The sequence below is a fragment of the Pinus tabuliformis genome, chromosome 7 (assembly GCF_031772625.1).
Source record: "Pinus tabuliformis cultivar Carrire ecotype Pingquan chromosome 7, CPIR1, whole genome shotgun sequence".
NCBI lineage: Eukaryota > Viridiplantae > Streptophyta > Pinopsida > Pinales > Pinaceae > Pinus > Pinus tabuliformis.
The window spans coordinates 1423046533-1423057155 of record NC_142293.1 but is presented as its reverse complement, the minus strand read 5'-3'; the positions used below and the strand labels follow the sequence as shown (position 1 = coordinate 1423057155).

General features: G+C 33.9%; 1 pseudogene; it reads right to left on the bottom strand.

Annotated features, from left to right (window-relative positions):
* Positions 1-212: 212 nt before the first annotated feature.
* On the bottom strand, positions 213-10044 carry LOC149253011 (ras-related protein RHN1 pseudogene; annotated as a pseudogene).
* Positions 10045-10623: the final 579 nt, after the last annotated feature.

Below are 10623 nucleotides of genomic sequence, written 5' to 3'. Positions count from 1 at the left end.
GCCCATTTATCTTGATGTTCATCCGACTATTTAAAGAATATTTATGAATATAGAATATAAGTGCTAAAATTACTTAAAACAAGTTCTAAACAAAGCTTGAATCCCCCACCATCTCCTCTCAAAATGATAGTCGTAGCAAGTAATGTGCACAGAATAATTGCTTACAGTTGAAAGGGGCATCTTCAAATTTTAAGTGACAAGAAATCTAGGGCTTATGAGCAACAAGAGTAAGTCCTATCTCTCTCTGTAGGTCTATCTATGATAACCATGCTGGCAGGTTCTTGCACCATTCAGGCCTTAGGTAATCCTTATGCAATTTCATAGAACAATTCATTGACATTTTGTGTTTTCTTTGCTAAGATTTCCATAAAAAAAAACCATTTCCCTATGCATACATTTTAGCTTCCTTTGGTTTTATCTGCCTCTTTGTTTCCATATTAGACTTATTTCCAGCGATTTCCAATGATGGTCATAACCAAATTTAGATTTCCTTATCTTTTAAGCTCCAACAACCAATTATTTTCTTGAACAAAAGAATATTAATTGGTTATGCCATAAGCAGTTATATTTGTAGCAATACCACAATAATACATGGTAGCCAAGTTATGATATTTATCCTGTCCGATAGTGTCCCATGTCTCAAATTTTACATCCAACTCATTCACAGAGAGTGTCTGTGAGAAAAATGTTGCTCCAATTGTAGACTTCTGATAATTCAAATTTTCTAGTACGCATAACACAATTAAGCACTAGCTTAGCTTGCATGTTATCAGTGCCCATGATCACGATTTAGACCAGGGATACGATGCTCACACTCAAATGCCTCGAAGTTTTCTCTACAGATTAATAAACTCCACAACTTTTGGATCAAGAGAGGAGTGAGAACAAAGAGTTGTAGCTAAGAATTTTGTGATCGCAACAAATCCAACTGCACAACAAACAATGATTTGTGAACAAATTCACCCAACCATAGACCAGACAATGGTTTCTAAACAAATTCACCCTTTGCATATATCTTCGAAGATCCAATTCAGGACCTTGAGCTTTGCCAAATGCCCGAGATCCACTAGAACGGCTCTTACGAACCAAATCTCTTCTAAGTTGTTAAGATATCCTATGCACACAAGTATACTTGTATAATAGTTCCAACATAGTTCAATTTGATTATTACTTTTGAAGATGTTAGTATTGTATTGGTAAAGAATTAGAATTTGATAGATTATTTAACTTAAATGTGTAAATTGTAGTAGTTAAGGTATTGTTATTTATTCTTGGGAAGTTCATATCATATAGGGTTAGAAATCTTAAAAGGATACAAAATCATTTGAATTTTTGTCGTTAATGTCAAAAGGTGTCATAGATTTAAAAAATCCTTTGAATTTAGTAATAATGTTATTTTAAATTTTTTAAGGTCATATGAATTAAAAGCATTGATCCCTCTTAATTTATTTTTAATTATTTAAAATGTTGAAGTGAATAAATATGGATGTGTTTACACCATTACTAAAACATTGAACAACTCTAATTCATCTATTAAATGTTTATAGCTATATGACACTATTTCTCTTCATTTATATAGCAATTTATGATGATAAATAACATCAAAGTCCAAATATAAAGAAGCATGATAATTTGATGTTAGTTCAAAAATCCTATTACATAACCATTCTTGTGATTTAGAATGCTCAAGTGAACAAACATGGATCTTTCTATACCACTTCTAAAACATCAAACATCTCTAATTCATCTTTTAAATGTTTGTAGCTAGAAAACACTTCACATTGATTAATTTATCATTTTAGAATCATAAACAGCATCAAAATCCAAATAAAAAGAGTTATAAAGTTTGATGGTAATTGAAACAATCTAGGGTATTCACGAGTAAAGGACACTAATTGCCACCTATAAAGGTAGAGTCACCTAAGTACAAATCACTCTTGGGTGCAATATTAGTATTGCAGTTGGTAAAATAATTTTAAAGAATGAATCTCATGGTTTATCAATCTACTATTGGTTTGATAAAGATGGAAACATTTTTTAATCTAGAAATATTAGTAGGTGGGCAAGGGGGATAGGTGCAAGTTCTTAACGTCCAAAAATAGAGTTGGTAGAAGAGTAGGTTAGATTTCAGAGTAGGTGTCTACAATTTTACTTGTGCTCAATGAAAGTGGTGGTCTTGCTCATGCCTGATAGCAGTCAGTATCCAAATAGACTTTGTAAACAAATTGTTCAAATATGTAGTCACATGGGTGTCGAATGTGATCCATGCTAAAGTTGAAATGCAGTGGGGGTAGGACAAAAACCAATGGATGATGACATGTTTGACAAATAGTACTCGTAGAAGAAACATATTGAAAATAGATTGCAGAAAAATAATGGTATGAAGTTACTTCCTCTAGCATTTATCATTTTATAGAGAGTATGGAATATCATATAGTGATATGGAAATTCATTGGCATTTTTCCCGCTGAGAACGATTTATTAGGATGGGTTAAATCTAAATGGAAATATAAATCTTAGGTTGATATAAAATTACAAGGATTATTTATAGCCGTATTCGCTTATATTGAGAATAGAGACAAAATATTTAAAGAAGGGTCATACTTCTTCAACTTAGTGGGTTTACATTTGTGTTGTTGGACATAACAATTTTCTCCTAAAAATGAAGATTTCACAAAAGAATCAAGAATGGTTCACATGTACTCATTTTAAGAGCCATGGGAGAAAATAACACTCAAGGAGTTATGGGAGAAAAAACCACTAGAAGGAATAGGCAATACCGTTGCATCATTTGTCAAAATCCTATACGTCACCACGTATTGTAGATATACCTCCTATGAAATAATATTTTTTGATATAAACGTCTCATTATCTTTACCATAAACTTGGATTATGAACACACAAACCTTTTCAAAGGAGGTATCTATAGGGATTAAAGATATGAGTATAGATAATGACACATAAAAATATTTAGAGGATGTTTTTAGTAGATAAACCCTTGGCAAGATGTAGAAGGTTGAAAAACAAAGTAATAAACTAAGCACATAAGACAAATAAATGTGATGGAGACACCATGAAAAATATATCTTGGAAATGTTAAAATGGATATAAGGTTATAGGGGTGAGTGTGAAAGGGTTTTTTGGGGAATTGGTGCTTCTATAGGACCTTAGCGAGATCACATTTGAAGTAATGATGGAAACCTCTAGAGTCATATCAACTAACTACATTATAATAGGAGTTCAAAATGAGGGGCATATCATCAATGCTAAAGACTTTCCTAATCCTACCCTCATAGATTTCCTTTTAGACTCTATCAAGATGCTATGGTTACCTATGCAAAGGTAGGATTGGATAATAGGAGGATACATTTAAATGATCACATCCTTGTAGGAGAAGAGAGGATGCTTATATAGGTTGGATATTAAAATATGGTGTACAAGGAAACTATAGAGAAATTATAGTTAGTTGACAAAATGAGAAATGGATGCCACTAGATAACATTTTTTGACTCTTATCTGCAAAAGATTTCCCTGTCTTCTACAGTCTGGCAACTAAATATTAAGCCTATGATGCGCTAATCATCATCATTATACCTATAGAACTTCGTACAACCCTGAAATATTACGCAAAATAATGTGTGAACTATTTCCTTTTACGGTATCATCTACTTAATGAAATTTAAAATTGTCAATGATAGGCTAATATACATAATAATGTGTTATCAATGGTGGGAAGTAGAAGGTTGCTCTTGGTCTTATAGTTTTCTCAATTTTTTTTTAAATAACCTTTATCTCATATTTATTCTCTCAAAAATAAGAGTTTTTATATTTAGTGATTTAGTTTTCCAAGATGATCTTCCCAAATCTTGTATTCCTCTAGTGTACTTTTGAATCTTTAGAGGCAATTGCTAGTATATTATATATTTTTATAAATAATATAAATAATAATTAGATATATAATATAATATAGCTATATATATAATTATAAAATGTAGTTAGATACTCTATATATTATTCCATTATAATAGAAATTAAATTTGGTTATATATATAATAACATTTTGGTGATTTGTAGTAAAGTATAGGAAAGCCATTCACATTGAGAGGAGATCGAGTAATCTCAACATAGATGAAAGATGGAAAATTAGTAGATGTTGGATCCCTGCCCTTTCCTCTTAGTTTTCTCCTTCTTAGTCTAGTGGTTTTGTCGGTTTCTAAGTTTGTTTCCTTTTTCTTTGATTTTGGTTTCCTCTGTTTTCTCTCCCCCCTCGGTTTATTCATTCCTCTTTGTCCCATTTTCCTTTTTATTTTTTATTTTTATATATCATCTTTGGATCTTAATTTACTTTATATTATCCCTTTTACTTAGGTATTTATAATTTAGTGGATTTTCTTAATCGTTGTTATAAGGATTAGTTTCCCTCTTTTTTATTTTTATCCCTAGCCTCTTTTTATGAAAAATGTTTTCCTTCTTCACCCTTTATATATATATATATATATATATATATATATATATATATATATATATATATATTACATTTACATTTACATATACATATACATATACATATACATTTACATATACATATACATATACATATACATATACATATACATATACATATACATATACTTTGCCCTTTTTTCTTTACCTAACGAGATTTATTTCTCCTTATTCTTAGTCTAAGTCCATAGTTAGTTTGGGATTCTAGGATTGTAATTTTATTCGTTCTTATATAGGTTTTTAATTATTTAACTTTTAATTAATTAATAAACTAGGGTTTTGATTTTATACATATTTATATATTTTTTTTCCAAGGAAAAAATGTGATTATCATTATAAATGTGGAGATTACATGTTGTAGATGCTTCATAAAAAAGCATATCTCACTATTTGTAACCAAGACTTGCCTCATTAAAAGAGTTGCATATTACAATTGTATGAGAATAATGATAGTAGAAAAATATGCATCAGTATCAAATATAGAACCACACACTATCCTGATAGTAATCCGATATATCATATATCCTGTTGTTGAATTTCACTAAATGGCCTATAATAGTATTAGAAAAATTGATGTGACCTATGATCATGTATCAACCAAGTACAATAATGTTGTACCGCAACTTCTTTGGACAAAACATTGGCGATCCGATTCCTTTCCCTGAAGATATGATTGCATGTTACAAAAACAAAATGGGTTTTTAATATCATAATTTCATCCAGGAAGTTTCTGAGAGTATGCACATGAAAAATAGCTACTTGATTGAACCACTTTACAACTATTTTTGAATCACTAAAAATCTATAGATGACGACATCCTTTTTCAATAGAAAAAATAAGCAGAAGTCTAAGGCTATTCAGTTCAAAGTAATTGTTTGTTCCTCAACCTAATCCCATCTTTAGTTTAAAATGATGATCATCGGCTAGAAACAATATCGCACCTCCTCTACATCCATCAACTTGTGCTGATCTATCAAAGTAAGCTCATGGACTTGATTTATCAATGTTTTCTTCAATGATATTCATGATCTTTGGAATTTTTACATTTTCAAGGATAAGATTGACTGTAGAAACTCTATGGGAAGCTAAAAATGACCAATTTTGTTCTTTATCTTGAAATAATTTGTTGTTCCTACCCAATGAAATTTTCCAACATACCAGCATTGCCAGATTCCTGAGTTTTTCTCATTGAAAACTAGTCCACCACATTTCCCATGCTGCCAGCACATATTTCCCCTGCCACCAATTAGTAATATTTGAAACTTGACAAATCAACTTCCATAGTTGTGAAGGGATGGGACACACCAGAAACAAATGAACAATAGATTTTGTGTTTTGTTTACATAATACACACCAGATTGGGCCCTAGAAGGATTGTCGCTGGAGAATATCACCTATGGGTACCTTATTCCATAGCAAGCACCACATAAATAGCTTGGTTCTTGGAGGGCCATTTAGCCTCCAAATGGATCTCCACCACCAATCTAAGTTAATTGGTTCCCTCCCAACACAAATGAAAATATATCCCTCTTTCAGAGAATAAATTCCATGGTTTGAACAAGACCATATGAGCTCATCCTCTCAATTTTGGATTCTAATTTGTGCTTCATCAAGTGCATCAATAAAGGAATTCCATATATGTTGTCAATGGACTTATAAATGCATGTCGCATGCTGAAATCCAACCTTGATGAAGCAGAGTGGATTTGTTATCTACAACAATATGATGTGACGTATTATAACCATAAGCTCATGGGAATTTCAACATATCTAGCAGCAGTTTATGCCCATTTCCACTCCCAGCCCACCCATCAACACCAATGCACACTCTTGTTCCTGTGTCAATTCTCCAAGCAAGACCTTCCCTTGTGAAATTTAAAGAATTTAATACAACCCTCCATATCGTAGATATTTCCACTCTATTCCAATGAGGTAACCTAACTCAATCCTCTAACTAAAATGGCAAAATACATTTTTGCACTACCACTTGCTTCCATAATTTGTTTGTTGTGATGAGATGGCATCCCATTTTTGTTGCCAAGGCTTTTGAAAAGTTGATCAAATTTTTCATGCCCCAGATGCCCCATTTTTTTGGCTTTGCAATATGCTCCCACCTGACCCAAGCAAATATTTTTCCTTCTTTATTTCCACACCATAGAAATCTACAACATATCTATTGAATTTTTTGTAGAATGCCAATATGAATCCATGCTATTGACATCCAGTAAACTAAGGTAGCTTCCAACATAGATTTAATCAATACCAATCCCCTAGCCCTTGAAAGCCATCTATGATGTCAAGCATTTATTCTACTCTCAATTTTTTCAACCAACCAGGACCAATTTGCAATTTTATATTTAGTTGGTTTCAACCTAAATCCTAGATATTTCCAACCTTCTTCAATATTCAATTTCCTGAAAGGAGATCTCTTTTTAGAAAATGATAATTAATTTGGAGAGCATTTTGCTACTACTAATGTGGATTTCTCATGATTAGTAATCATGCCATTGGCTTTGAAAAATACATTGAGGATTCCATTCATAATAGTGGAATCGCTAATTTCCCCACTCCTAAAAATGAGTACATCATCAATGAATAGGAGATGGGTCAATGATATATTTGAAGAAATCTTAGCCACTTTTAATAGCCCTCTATTCTTATCCTCAATGATCCACCGACTCAATCCTTCCATCACCAATAAATAGAATAGTGGAGATAATGGGCACCCTTGCCTGAGACCTTGTTCTAGATGAAATAAACTGGTTGTTGAACCATTGATCAATAAAACTATATGACACAAATGAAACACAACACATTATCTAGTTTATAAGATTATTAGGAAATCCTACATGAGTTAAAATCATTCGTAGGTACAACAAGCTCGTCCTATCATATGCCTTGGGTAAATAAATTTTCACAATCATTCCTTTTATCTTCTTAAATTTCATGGAATGGAGTCCCTCCTGAGCTATTCCTATGGCTTCATGGATCTGTCTATTTTCCAAGAAAGAAAAAATTTCCATAGAAATATGATGAGATAAAATAGGCTTGATCATGTTTTCTATGATTTTAGAAATGATATTGTAGGTGCAATTGCATAATGATATAGGCCTAAAGTCATTGCAATCAATGGCCAAATCAGTCTTAGGGATTAATGTTATAAAAGTAGCATTTAAGGCCTCAAACATTTTCCCTTTCATCCTACAGTCTTCGATTATTCTAAGGAGGTCAGAACCAATGAGTTCCAAAGGGTGAGATAACATTCAATTGACCAACTTTCTAGACCAAGACTCTTGTCCCTCTTAAACCATTTAAGAACAACTTCCAGTTATGTCATCATTACAGGTGAGAACAGGTCATCATTTTCCTCTTCATTTACAAAACAAGGGAAAGAGTTTGACACCTTGATCACCTTGATTTGCGAGCCTACTAAAATATTGAACTGCATTTCCTTCCTCGCCCTGAAGACACCAAATAGTGTTAATGGATTTTTACCCCTTGGCATATTGTTGGAAAAATATACTATTGTCATCTCCTGACTTTAACCATAAAGCTTTGCCTCTAAGCCTCCAAGTCTCTTCTTTCTCCTTTAGCAACTTACGTTTTCAACCTCCAATTGAATGACATGTTGCTTTGCTTCCAGAGATGAAAATCCTCCATTTACTGGATCTTCAAGCCTAATTAATTCTTCTTCAATATTGCAGAGTGCTTCATCATCCCTTTTCCTTTTGATCTTAGCCCAGTTAAAAGATCTCCTTTTGATACGATGTAGATTCTGCAAAAATTTCTCAACAGCTAATACATGTTCTGATCAGGACCATATTCTCCATTCTTGTTTAACCATCTTGTGATATCCCTCATCACCTAACCAAGTCGAGTTGAATTTGAAAGGTGCATGAGGTTTTGACGACAACCCAGAGATCTCTAAAAATATGGGAGAATGATCAGAGATTCCCCCCGATCCAACCCACTACCTTATCAATTTAATCTTATCAAACATGGATTCCTTGATAAGAAATCGATCTAATCTTTTGGCCAACATGGTAGAACCAGTCCTGTGATTCCTCCATGTAGGTTGAATGCATGCGGATTCAATATCAATTAGATTTTTGGATTCCATGATCTGTTCAAAAAAATACGTAAGAGAATCTATTTGAGCATTATTTCCCCATGACTCAACTAGACCCAAAGAATAATTCAAGTTTCCCCCCATAATAATATTATCCTCCTCCATGAATGAAGCATTCATAATTGTCTACCAAAATGTTCTTATGTTTTGGCATGGACCATATACATTTAATATCCTAATTTTGATGCCTAACTCCTTAGAAAATACTTCCTCTCCAATCACACCTTCCTGACACCATACATTAAGTAATTTCATTGTTTTTCCATTAATACCCAGTGCCAAACCACCAGATATTCTTTTAATGTCCAATTCCTAAAAGAACCAACCTGGAACCATAGCTTCAAGTCTAGGAATGACATGCTCACAAATCCCCCAAAGTCTCCTGTAGAAAAATTATGTCCAACTTCTCATATCCAAATAATCTTTCAGGGTTAATTTTTTGGTAGGGCTAGCCAACCCTCGACAGTTATAGGATATCCACTTCATCGAGTAACCATACCTAGGTTGCAATTTGCACTAAGAACCTTATCAATAGACATCTAATAACCTTCTGCTACATCCACACTAGCCTTATGAATGGCTTTATACAAGTTAGATTTCCTACCCGAACTCAATTTAACCGACATAGGATGTGATGAAATACAAATCCCCCCTACCAGGCCAGAGGCATGAATTGCAAGTGATCAAAGATTATGCTTGTGATTGGCGCAGACACTGAGGAGGGTTCCATAATCATGGATTCAAAAATAGTAGGTAAATCCGATATAAATGGTACAGGATCTGGGCTACATTCGAGAACCGATGCCATAGGGCATGTAACAACAGGTAAAGGATAAGCCATGAAAGTCTCCAAATTCATCGAGTCGTTAACAACACTAACTTAATTAATGTTAGATGGCGTTGATGGTCTCGAACTAGTAGTCACATTCTTTAGGTTTTGATCCACTTTTCTATTTTTACTATCCTTCTCTTGAGTAGGCACCTGCATATTCAGATTTGTGGTTCCTTCTTTACCAACCTCCCTAAACTCCTCCTTCTTTCCGTGATCTAATAGTGGACGTTCCTTCTATAAATTCCCGACTACATGGTGTCTTCTGCATTGAAAAGGAACCCCCTCGTAGTCCATCTTCTACATTTAGAGTACCCTCACCACTAGAGTAACAAACTTTCAACTAAACCTTCCCTTGTATCTAGTTGGACCAGTATCCAAGCAAAGGCTATCTTGTCTGTCTTAGTAAACAATTTTTCATAATCTAAAAATGTCCCAAGATCATCCCCAATGCTTTTAAAAACATCCTCAAACCAAAATTGCAATGGTAAACCTGGAACCTTGACCCAAATCGGGTATGTTCCCAGCTGTTCGCGATTAGGGTAAAATAATGGTGAGCATCTTTTCAACAAGATGGGAGCCATTTCAATGTGCTAGATATTCGAAAGCACCCATTTTGTCTGCTTCGACAAAGAGAAGATAAGGGCAAACCATCCTCGAGTCATTGTCATAACCGAAAGAAAGTTGACCAACACTTCACCCCATACCTCCTCCACCCACTTCTTGAGTATGGCCGAAGAGTATTTTCAACCTTGAACCCTCCCCACCAAGACTCGATCAGCTGTACCCATAACATCACTCATTTTGATGCCTTCTCCCAGAACCAATTTCCTACCTTTTTCCTTCACTTTGGTAGCTTTGGATTCTGCGCCTGCTCCTCCCATTCTCCTTCAACCTATCTTCACCTACCTCTCCATCTTTTGATTGTTGATCATCTTCTCCTTTTCCTTATCCTCTGTTTGTCCTGGATTAGGGACACAAGTATAATGACCAGCAAAGCATCCATATGATTGAGCTGGTGAAGAAACCCCTATGCTAGCTAGATTATTTGTACCGACCACTTTCGAAGTTTTCTCATGCCCTCCACAAGATTTCAGTGCCCTCTTATTACCTTTAATGTTCACCAATACATCATCCTTTCTTGTATTGTGTTAAGGTTTATG